The sequence below is a fragment of the Etheostoma spectabile genome, chromosome 10 (genome assembly GCF_008692095.1).
Source record: "Etheostoma spectabile isolate EspeVRDwgs_2016 chromosome 10, UIUC_Espe_1.0, whole genome shotgun sequence".
NCBI classification, from domain to species: Eukaryota; Metazoa; Chordata; class Actinopteri; order Perciformes; family Percidae; genus Etheostoma; species Etheostoma spectabile.
This window is the reverse complement of record NC_045742.1, coordinates 8,997,702-9,009,052: the sequence shown is the minus strand read 5'-3', so window position 1 is coordinate 9,009,052 and position 11,351 is coordinate 8,997,702. Positions and strand designations below refer to the sequence as shown.

Sequence of the window (11,351 nt, the reverse complement as noted above, 5' to 3'; positions counted from 1 at the left end):
CGCGAGCTACAGCTAGCTGGGCGGACATGATGGACGAGGAATCCCCGGTCATGCCTCCACTTTTCGAGGACCTCCTCGAAGTGGGCCCGGGCGGTGAGGACTCGGATGGTGATGCAATCTCCGATCTCCTCGACATGGATGGAATGGAGGAAGAGGAGGAAGACTCCACATTCCCCATTCCCCAATCAAGGCCCCCTAGTGCATCCGATACTGCTCCCCCAGTGGACAGTAACTTGTACGAGGTCTGTAAACGGGCAGCGGCTAAATTGGGAATACAATGGCCGGCAGCCCAGGACCCCGAGGGGGCGGTGAGAGACCTGTATGATGGCAAGAGGCTCCCACCAGCCCAGCCACCGGCAAAGCAGCTTCTGCCGGCTGTGCCTGCCTGTATGAAGGAGATGAGCCGGTTCTGGTCCAGCCCTTTTAAGAGTAGGCTCCCAACCAAGGGCTGCTCTAAGCTGGAGATCTTCGGGATGGGTGAACTGGGGCTGGCCGAACCCCCAGCGGTGGAGCCTTCAGTGGCTCACCACCTCCACCCAAACCGCCGCTCTCTCTCAGCCTCCCACAGCATTCCTCTGCCTACCAAGACAGAGCGGCTCACCGCCTCTATGTTTCAAAGGATGTACAGTTATGCAGCGCAGTCAGTCTGCTCCCTAAATGCAATGACACTGCTGGCTGCATACCAGGCGGAAATCTTGGAGGACATGGGCCGCCAGCTGGACTCAGGAGCACCTAACCCGGTTCTCTGGGACGAAATCTGTGTGGTGAATGACCTGGTGCTGCGCTCCTCACGGGGTGCAGTGCAGGGCTGCGGCCGTGTGATGGGGCTCGCAGTCGCAGGTGAGAGGGCCTTATGGCTGAACCTGTCAGGCCTGAGTGACACACAGAAGGCGGGAGTCATGGACGCAACATATGACCCCACCAAAGGTCTATTTGGCCCAGCTCTGGAGAAGATGAGAGAGGCCAGCACCCTCAGAAAACAGGAGGGTGAAGCCTTCGACCTCTGCCTGCCCCGGAGGCACACACCCCGTCCCCAGCAGGGACAGAGAGGTAGCTTTGCTGCGCCGACAGCAAAAGTAGCGCGCAGCGACAAGGCACAGAGGAGGCCACTGGTCCACAGACTAGCCAGCAGTCTCGGTCAGACAATTCAAGCCATGGGGGAAACACTCCTTTGCGGCTGTAGCAGCAAAGAACGCCACTCCCATCCCGGAGAAGGGAAAAAGAAGCGGCCATCCTAACCCCCCAGCTTCTCCCTCCACCCTCCTACTAAGAGGGGAAGGTTGAGGAGAGGTAGAGCAAAGCCCCGAGGTTTGTGGTTCGGGGGCCCTGGTGTTGACAGTTCTCCAGGGGACCCCTCTCAGTTTCTCTCCTCCTCAGCCAAGAGGAGGAGGTCAGGGGCAGAAAGTGTTAAAGTGTCACCAAGCACGTTTACCAGTTCAAAAGGGAAACTAATAAAGCATGCATTTTCGCACCAGGTGTAAAGCCGAGGCGAAATGCTTCCCCAAAACAAAATAAGAATAACACCCATGACAACCTGAGCCATCAGGTCCCTGCAGGGGGAGCTCTCGCTCCTCCCAGGGGAGATCGCTCTCTCCTGGCCAGGGAGGTGACGTCACTGCAATGCGACTACAAGGGTCCTCTCTGTCCGAGCGGACAGATGGCGCGCATGCGCAGTTCACTCATGGGTTCTATCCACTGTTTGTCAGGGTTACAGACTGCAGTTTGCTATGAAACCACCCAGATTCAACGGTGTGTTAGTTTCTATGGCAAACGGGGATGCGGCACAAGTCCTACAGGACGAGATAACATCCCTATTAAACAAACAAGCGATCAGAGCTGTGCCGAGCGAGGAAACGCATCAGGGGTTTTACTCCCGCTATTTCCTCATTCCCAAGAAAGGGAGCTCGTTGCTTCGCCCGATTTTGGATCTCCGTGTGTTAAACAGACATCTACGAAAATACACATTCAGGATGTTAACACACAAAGTGCTCTGTCGTTCAATCCGCCCGGGGGATTGGTTTGTAACGATAGATCTTTCAGATGCATATTTCCACATCGCCATTTATCCTGCACACAGGAAATTTCTCAGGTTTGCGTATCAGGGCAGAGCCTACGAATACCAAGCCATCCCATTTGGGCTGTCATTGGCACCGAGGGTGTTCACCAGGTGTGTGGAGCGGCGCTGTCTCCGTTGAGGAACAGCGGTATCAGAATTTTCGTACATAGACGACTATCTGGTCTGCTCCACTCTCGGGAGCAGGCTGTCAGAGATTCCACACGGTGATAACTCATCTCAGGGATCTGGGGTAACATAAACTGGGCGAAGAGCCGAGTGGAACCCGCGCAATGTACGAGTTTGGGTCTCAAAATAAACTCCCTCTTTATCGCGTCACGCTATCGGAGGGAGACTAGCGTCTGGGGCACTGCTCTCCCTTTTCGGCTGAGCAAAGCCGTGCCATTCAGATTATGCCTGCGCCTGCTTGGCCTGATGGGGTCAGCAGTGTCTGTGGTACACTTGGGGCTGCTAATGATGGAGATTTTCAGCGTTGGGTGCAGCATTACACATGTGCCCACGAGTCACCTCAACCGGAGGGTGAAATAACGCAGCGTGCATAGCAGCCCTTCACCGTGGAGAGACACGTGACTCTCGCGTCAGTGTCCCGCTTGGGGCGGTGTCATCCAGGGTAACCATGACAACGGACGCGTCCCTGTCAGGATGGGGAGCGACGTTGTTGGGGAGAACAGTGAATGGCACATGGAGCCGGAGATTAGCCCAGGCTCACATAAATGTCTTGGAGCTTGTGGCAGTGTTTCTGGCTCTGAAACATTTCCTGCACTTTCTCCAAGGTCGTCATGTTTTAGTGAAAACAGACAATTCCACAGTGGTCGCATACATCAACCGCCAGGGCGGCACTCGCTCACTGCAGCTACACATGTTAGCTCGCAGGGTGATTTTGTGGAGCAGTGTGAGACTGCTGTCTCTCCGAGCAACACACGTGCCGGGCGTTTTAAACAGAGGGGCAGATCTCCTGTCACGGGGGAATCCTCTGTACGGAGAGTGGACTCTCCACCCACAAGTGGTGGAACAAGTCTGGCGGAGATACGGTCGAGCAGCCGTAGATCTCTTCGCCTCGCAGGAAAACACACAGTGTCCAATGTTCTTCTCTCTGTCAGACGTAAATGCACCGCTGGGTGTGGACGCTCTAGCTCACCCGTGGCCGAACGTGCTGCTCTATGCATTTCCCCCCCTCAGTCTCATCTCTCCCACTCTGGCGAGGGTGAGAGGGCAGGGCCTATCGTTAATCCTGATAGCGCCGCGGTGGCCACCAAGCACTGGTTGGCGAGATAATACAGCTCCTGGTGGGAGAGCCATGGCCTCTCCCCATAAGCAGAGACTCCCTCTCCCAAGGGCGGGGAAATTTACCACCCCCACCCGGACCGCGTAGCGCTCTGGGCTTGGCCCGTGAGAGGTGGAACCTGAATGCATCAGGCCTGCCAGAGCAGGTCATTGACACCATTCAGAGCGCAAGGGCCGCGTCCACCCGCTCTCTTTACAGCGGAAAGTGGCGGGTTTTTGAGGAGTGGTGTGAACGTAGGGATACAATCCCTTTTCAGTGTTCTGTGGTGGACCTGCTGTGTTTCCTACAGTACCTGATGGATGAAGGACGAGCTTTCTCCACAATTAAGGTGTACTTGGCTGCTGTCTCAGCCTGCCACGTGGGTTTTGGGGATAAGCCCGCGGGGCAACATCCCTTGGTTTGTCGTTTCATGAAAGGGGCACGTCGCAAGCTCCCAGTTTCCAGGCCCCTGGTTCCTCTATGGGACTTATCGGTCGTGTTGGACGCCCTCTCTCATCACCCATTTGAGCCTATGGAGGCGGTGGGGATGAAGTTTGTCTCTCTTAAAACAGCTTTGCTCTTGGCTTTAACCACTGCAAAGCGAGTGAGTGATTTACAGGCTTTGTCTGTTCAGCAAACCTGTCTCCAGTTTGCCCCAGGGCTCTCTAGAGTCTGTTTGCGGCCCAACCCAGCATTTGTGCCTAAAGTGGTGGAGTCAGCCTACAGGTGCCCCTCAGTGGAGCTCCGGGCTTTCCACCCGCCTCCGTTCTGCTCAGAAGAGGAGAGAAGGCTTCACATGTTGTGCCCTGTCCGGGCCCTGCACATGTATGTGAGTCGGACGGCTGTGTTCAGAAAAGCTGATCAGCTGTTCGTGTCCTGGGCTACACCCCACAAGGGTAAGCCGTTGTCCCGCCAGAGGCTGTCCCACTGGATTGTGGAGGCCATATCATTGGCCTATGAGTGTAAAGGTTTGCAGGCCCCGCGGGGTCTGAGAGCTCATTCAACGAGAGGCATGGCCACTTCATGGGCCCTTTTCAGGGGTGTTCAGTGCGAGAAATTTGTGTGCGGCAGCAAGCTGGTACGCCTCACACTTTGTGAGGTTCTACAGGCTCGATGTTTCCGGACCGTCCCTGGCACAGGCTGTGCTGGAGGTGGCGGCGCCCGGGTTGTGTGAGTCTCGGTTCAATGTATTTGGCTTCGGGAGATTAGGCAATCCGGGAGTGGTCTATATCTCCCATAGTGAAACACCGAACGAAGTTAGAAAAAGAACTTTAGGTTACTTAACATAACCCGGTTTCTTTGATAACGAGTGAGGTGTTTCACCAACATGTCCCTCCTTGCAGAGACACGGAAAGAAACCTATCTGGAATGATTTGTAAGGAGGGGTCGACTGTGATTATATGAGGGGCGTGGCCCCAGCACAGTTCGACCTGTCTGTCACGGACAGACGTGGTGTCATTAGAGCTTCCAGTTGGTCACGCCGAGGCGATGCCCATAGTGAAACACCTCACTCTGTTATCAAAGAACCGGGGTTACGTTAAGTAACCTAAAGCTATTTACTTAGAATGACAAACGTTACTAAGCGTAACGTGAATAAACTTGAATGGGTATACTTGTGCGTGAACTCCCATGATTCCACGCAGCTTCCCAACATCAAAAGTCCGTGTTTACCATTCATTGTTTTGATTGAGAGACACCTTGCAGCAGAAAATTACATATTGTAAGTTTAAAGCCTGTACACACTGGGGACATTTTTTTCGAGGGATTTTTTCGATATACACTTGATATCTTCACCGCTAAACTTTAACTCTCCTCTTCTCCGATCTCTTTCTTTCTCTTTCTTGTCCGCTCACACCGCATCTATTGTCAATTTCTCTCACACGCAGCACCACCATCATAAGAGGGAAGCCAAACTCGCCCACAAGCATCCTAAACAGCCATGGTTGATAAGCTGGCACAAATATTCAAACTTTCATTGAAAAACTGTCACAAATTAGCATTGCTGCTAGCATGAACAGTTTTTATGAGAAATATTCACAGGCAAATATTTCTCATTTCCGTGTTGTTTTTAAGCCCATGGTGTGTAAAAGCAGTGTTCACACAGACTGCCAGTCCATGCAGTTTTTATATCACATGATCCAGTGACAATAACTAAATGTGATTCAATTAGTAATGACCATAAAATGCAATAGAATACTTTGAATAAACTTGACATGAGATTCCTGCTAAATTATATGTGTTGTGTTTGGTAAGCTGATGTGTGTGTGGATACACAAACAGTAAAAGGAGGTCTGACAAGTATGGAGATTTGCCCCACAGCAAGAAGAAGACAAATAGAGATTGTTCGCAACACAGCTGGGGAGAATATTTTACAGCAGAGAGACCTGGCTTTGTATGAAATACAGTACACTGACAACGCATTACAACATAGTTAACCCTTGTGTTGTCTTCCCGTCAATATTGAAAATCAACCCTTTTTTGATGCTTTTTGTCAATGTTTTTAAATTTTTCTTATGTTTTTGTTCCTTTTTTCAACACTTTTCTCACTTTTTATGACGTTTTCAACACTACGTGACACTAACTTATTAACTTTAGTTTTACAGTTATTTTTGGAATTTATGGTCAATGAACCTCATTTATAGGAAATTATACCTAATGTTTGAGTTAGAAAAGCAGAAATTAGGAATTATTTAGACTAAAATTAAAGGAATGGATGTTGATGGATAATCACAGACTGGAATATGTCAACTTTTACTTAAAAACTATTTGGAAACCACTTCAATTTGTTTTCCAAATGCTATAAAATTGAATTAGACACCCCAAAATTAATGAAAATAGAGATTTGTACTTGCCAAAGAGCGTTGTGTAGAATCAATCATGTTATTTTGGGTAATTACAATTGGGTAGTTAAAAAGAACATTGATTTAGGAAAATATGTCAATTTGACCCGAGGACAACATGAGGGTTAAAAGAGTCGGAACTGCCACACGTCAGGAGTTACTGACTTGGGTCTGTGTCACTCTCCCACATCACTTTCACTTTCTCATAAAGCAGTAAGGTATTTGCTACACAGCCAGAGTGTAAACATCATTGTCAACAGATCTCGGCATGTGTCTTTCAAACGCTGATCAAATGTGGATTGAGATGTGGATTCCCTAGGAAGTGTACATTGCCTTTTTGTTATCCAATTTGAGCAGTGGGTGTAATACACCTTAGCGTAAAATTGGAATTATCACTATCAGCAGGAAAAAAATAGTTTGCAATATATAGTGTTTGAAGGAGAGTAGACTGAAAGGGATGTAGCGTTACAAAGCAAATACAGAAGATATGCCACAAGGAGCACTATAATAAAACAACTACTAAGAAGAGGGGGAGAACATAGTTTAGCTTGAGCATACTACAGTAAGACGGTTGTGTGTGAGCACGTTTTCGTGCATCCATGGGTGAGCCAAGTGTGTGCACTTGCATGTGTTGTGAGCTGGTTACTGGGCCTGAACCAACAAAGATGCAGTTTGAATTCTAGTTACTCGATCAAAGTCCCTGGAGTAATCTCTCATAAGAACAGAGCACGGACAGGCAGGAGGATGCCTATTTCATTCTGGAGTGTATTAAATCCCTACACTCACAATCCAGTGTACCTCAGCTTGGCAATGTCATTTTGTAGGGGATGTGGATACTACAAGAAGAAAAAAAGTATTCATAAGGCTGGTGTTGACACTAAACCAAGATTGGAATGAAGAATAAAGGATGGCAACACACCTTAGTGATTGGCCAGTAAAGGAACTCCCCTGTGTCCGAGCAGATAGGCCTCTCCTTCTCATCATGGCGGTGCAATTTTGTCCCGGTTATAGCTCCTCCATCTTCTCCCCAGCTACTCCTTATTTCAGCATTTCAATTTCCTCCCTTGTGCAAGCACTGAGTGCTAACCTACTTCAGACCTTCTTTCAGACGAGAGAGAAGCCAAAAAGACGAGAGGGAGCAGACACGAGAAACTGCTGGGCTCTCAGTACAGTTCTGCTTCCGGTTTCCCCAAGGCGTGGGGATGCAGATTCAAAGAGAAAAATATGCCTGCAGATGATGTTGTGGTTAAGATCCCTGCCTCATGAACTACATAAACCCACGTTGGTGAAAGACTACTGAAAGCACTTCCTCTCATGTGTCTCTTCTATTTTAAGGCACTCTCAGCAAACTCTAAATCTAAATAAGATAAAACACTTTAGGGAGAAGCTTGACAATTCTATACAGAATAGAAATAACCTGTATATTCCATCTAAAGAGTGAGGCATTTTGCATACGGGCCTCTATTTGCTACAGTGATGCTGCAATGATACCCATGTATGCCCAAAAAAATCGGAATCGTCATTAATCATTAACTCCTGGACCATCTATTGAATTTCTCTGAAAAGATAAGAGAGTCTAACCCCCTTTTGCACATAATCAAATCAATTAAATCTAATCTGCTGTCAATTTAATTGAGCTTGTTGACATCTGCAATCTACCTTTGCCATCTGCAATGGCACTGTGGTGTCATCAGATAATACCAGCCACAGAGGAAATATCCCTTCTGAAGGCTCAGAGGAGGAGGAAACCTTTCTTTTCTCTTTGTATCCCGATGCCTTAGTTTCAAAATTCATAATTTCATTCATCTCCCTTTCCACAATTTGCTTGTCACTGTCGCTATAATCCATGCCTTCCCACCTTTCTTAGTTTCATCTTTCATAGTTCTCATTTATGCAACCCCATTCACACTATCTTTGCGTCATTCTCTCTCCATTTTTTCTCTGAATGTTTGCAATGCATCATATGATCTTTTACCTTATCTCTTCCACCCTGGCACCCAGGAAAATCTCTTTTTCACTGTTGCCTGATGGCAATGTAACATTTATCCACTTCAGAGGCATCTAACCCCTGGGGTCCCTCTGAAATTGTCCTTCAAGTGCTTCTGCACAAGCTCTTTGTACTTCCTTATGTGTCCACTAAATGACAACAAGTAACTTTAAAAAGAAAGATACAATCTAAAACTAATCTGAGTGTGTAATACCAATGAGGACTGAACCGGATGTGCAGGCCTAAATTGAACGAAACAACTTTCTTACATTTCTGAGAATTTAAAACATATAATGGTGATATGTCTTAATTTATGTTGCCAAGGCACCAGTAAATCACTGTGGTAACAAATATATATAAATACAATATAAATTAAAGAAAGACTAAAATGCCTCAGTTAAATTAAAAATACAAGCAAATCATGATTTAACAATGGACTACAAATAACTCCCTGTTTCTATCTTAAACGTTGACCGTCTGACTTTGTGTTTTCACTTCAAAGTTGATTAGAACATATACTGTACTGCCGTCCATGAGATGAATGGCGGCAGTACCCGAGGTCCGTGTCTACCTGGCGGTAAATCTCTACTGGATGACTTGCTTCAGAACTTTTGAAAATTTGCAACTTTCCCCCTTTAGCTCAGAGCAATGCCATTGCAACCATAAAAGACATCGACTCGGCCGCGTCATCCTACCCAGCTCAAACCTCACGTCAAAAATTGTCACAGGCGGTACCAAAAAAACAAGATGGCAACGCCCTTATTGCCGAACTCGAGGCTTCAAAGCAGCAGTCCACAAACCAATGGGTGACATCATGTATGCTATTGTCCGCTACTTTTACAGTCTATGGATTTAAAAAAAAAAACACTCATTCAATAAGCATAGTCTGCACAACTGTGTATGCACTCTTGTTGTGCACTATTGCTCTATGAGAAACACAATAAAATACATTATCTAGGCCACACCTTGGAACTCTCAATCATCTCCTATGGGCTTTCAGTTTCACTTGGAGAAATAACAGAAACTGGTATCTCAGATCACCTCCCCGTCAGGTTTGAGATCAGTGTTCCACCACCCGCTGTTAAGCCTGTCTCCTCAGCTTCTAGGCACAGCTGCATCACCTCATCTTCAGCTTGAGAGTTTGCTTCTTCGTTTATGTCAGTTTTATGTAAAGAATGTTCTGGTCTCTCCCTTTTCCCTAGATAACATTCTCTCTGTGTTTCATTCCACATGCACTGAAATCCTAGACTCTATTGCCCCTCATCGGATTAAATCTATTAAACCTCTGGGTAAATGACACCACAAGAGCCCTTAGGCAACACTGCCGACAAGTTGAACGAAGATGGAAGGACAATTTACGTGTATCACTGGCTCTATTAAGGGACAGTCTAGCCACATACCAGAAAGCTTTGAAGGTGGCGAAGATGCACCATCTCTTTTCTGTCATAGCTAGCAGTTGCCATGACCCTAGAGTGTTATTTAATACTATTAACTCTGTTGTAAATCCATGCACCTCTGCGCCGACAGATGTTTCTATCAGTACACGTGAGAAATTTCTCTGTTATTTTATTGACGAAGTAGCATCTGTCAGAAAAAAAGTCAGTGCTAATTTTAAGGTGTTTGTACCTGCTTCTCCTGCCCACTCAGCTGTGTCTGAGGAACTTAAGCCAGATTCTCTGATGTAATTAAGTGAAGTTGTACACATAACATAATCTACACATACTAACACATGAAACCTACCAACTGTCCCCTAGACATTGTTCCCGCCTGAATGGTGAAGGAGGTTTTTAATAGCACCATTGGGTCGAGTCTTCTTACTTGTTTTAATTCTTGTCTTAATTTAGGTTCTGTCCCAGCTGCCTTTAAACATGCTGTGGTCAGGCCCGTACTTAAGAAGCCTAACCTTGACCCCACAGTGTTGTCCAATTTTAAACCTTTCATCTGCCTTTTCTTTTACAACTTTTTGGAAAAAGTTGTTTTTGTACAGTTACAAGCCTTTTTACAACAGAACTCTGTGTTCGAAAAAATCTGGTTTTAGATCACGTCATAGTATTTTGACAGTGTAGTGAGTCTGCACTGTTGAGAGTACATAATGATACTGCCTTGTCTGTAGATGCTGGGAATCCTACTGTTAGTGCCAAAATACAAAAAAACTACCTAGTGTTTAGTGCTTTTGGACCTCACTGCGGCTTCTGACACAGTGGACCATGCAGTCCTCCTCACTCGCCTTGATCATTGGGTAGGCATCAGAGGCTCGGCACTTAAATGGTTTAGCTCCTATTTTTGCAAATAGGAGTTTTTCTGTCATGATTGGTGACTTCTCCTCGTCAGCTGCTCCTCTCTCTTGTGTGGTACCCCAGGGCTCAATTCTTGGCCCCATTCTGTTTTCTTTATACAGTATATTCTGCTTTTAGGGGCCATTGCAGGAAAGCACAACCTGTCTGTTATGCAGATGATTTGCAAATAAATGTATTTGACTATGAAAGCAAGTGTCGCACTAAACTCCCCGCTTAGTTGTATCACTGATATTAAGTTGTGACTTTCAGAAAACTTTCTTAATTTAAATGAACATAAAATAGAGTGTATTATTTTCAGTACTTCAGGCAAGAAAAAAGGTCCAGCTTCGAGTTTGGGAGTTCTGGCATCAGTAATCAGTAATGTTGTTAGAAGCCCTTCCTTAACAGGCACGACCTAGAAAAGGCAATTCATGCTTTTATTAGTTCAAGGTTGGATTACTGTAATGCTCTTTATGATGGTCTGAATTAGACCTCCATCTCACGTCTTCAACTTGCGCAAAATGCCGCTGCTCGCTATTTAACAAATGCATCTAAATGAGCACATATCACTTTCTTTCTCTACACTCTAAATTGGATCCCTGTGCGTTTTAGAATAGATTTAAATATTTTTTTGTTTGTTTTCAAGGCCTTAAATGGTCTCTTTACTTTGCATGAGCCCAACTGGTCACTGCGGTCTTCAAATCAACGGGTTTTAGAAGTACCATGGTCCAGGTATAAACTGTGGGGTGATCAGACTTTTGCAGTTGCTGCCTCGAGACTCTGGAACAAGTTACCCCCTAATATTTGCACTATTACAGATTTAGCTCTTTTTAGGACCAAACTAAAAACAAATCTGTTTAGTCTGGCTTTTAATACATAGCAGTGGTGTGACAATTTCATTCTTCTGTTT

The 11,351-nt window shown here is 46.3% G+C and overlaps 1 protein-coding gene and 1 pseudogene across 2 annotated transcripts in view; one reads left to right on the top strand and one right to left on the bottom strand.

The window, feature by feature from the left end:
• lingo2 (leucine rich repeat and Ig domain containing 2) overlaps positions 1–11,351 on the bottom strand; it is a 265,572-nt gene that overhangs the window by 73,746 nt on the left and 180,475 nt on the right. The window lies entirely within an intron of this gene.
• LOC116697301 (uncharacterized) overlaps positions 2,489–11,351 on the top strand; it is a 19,835-nt pseudogene continuing 10,972 nt past the window's right edge.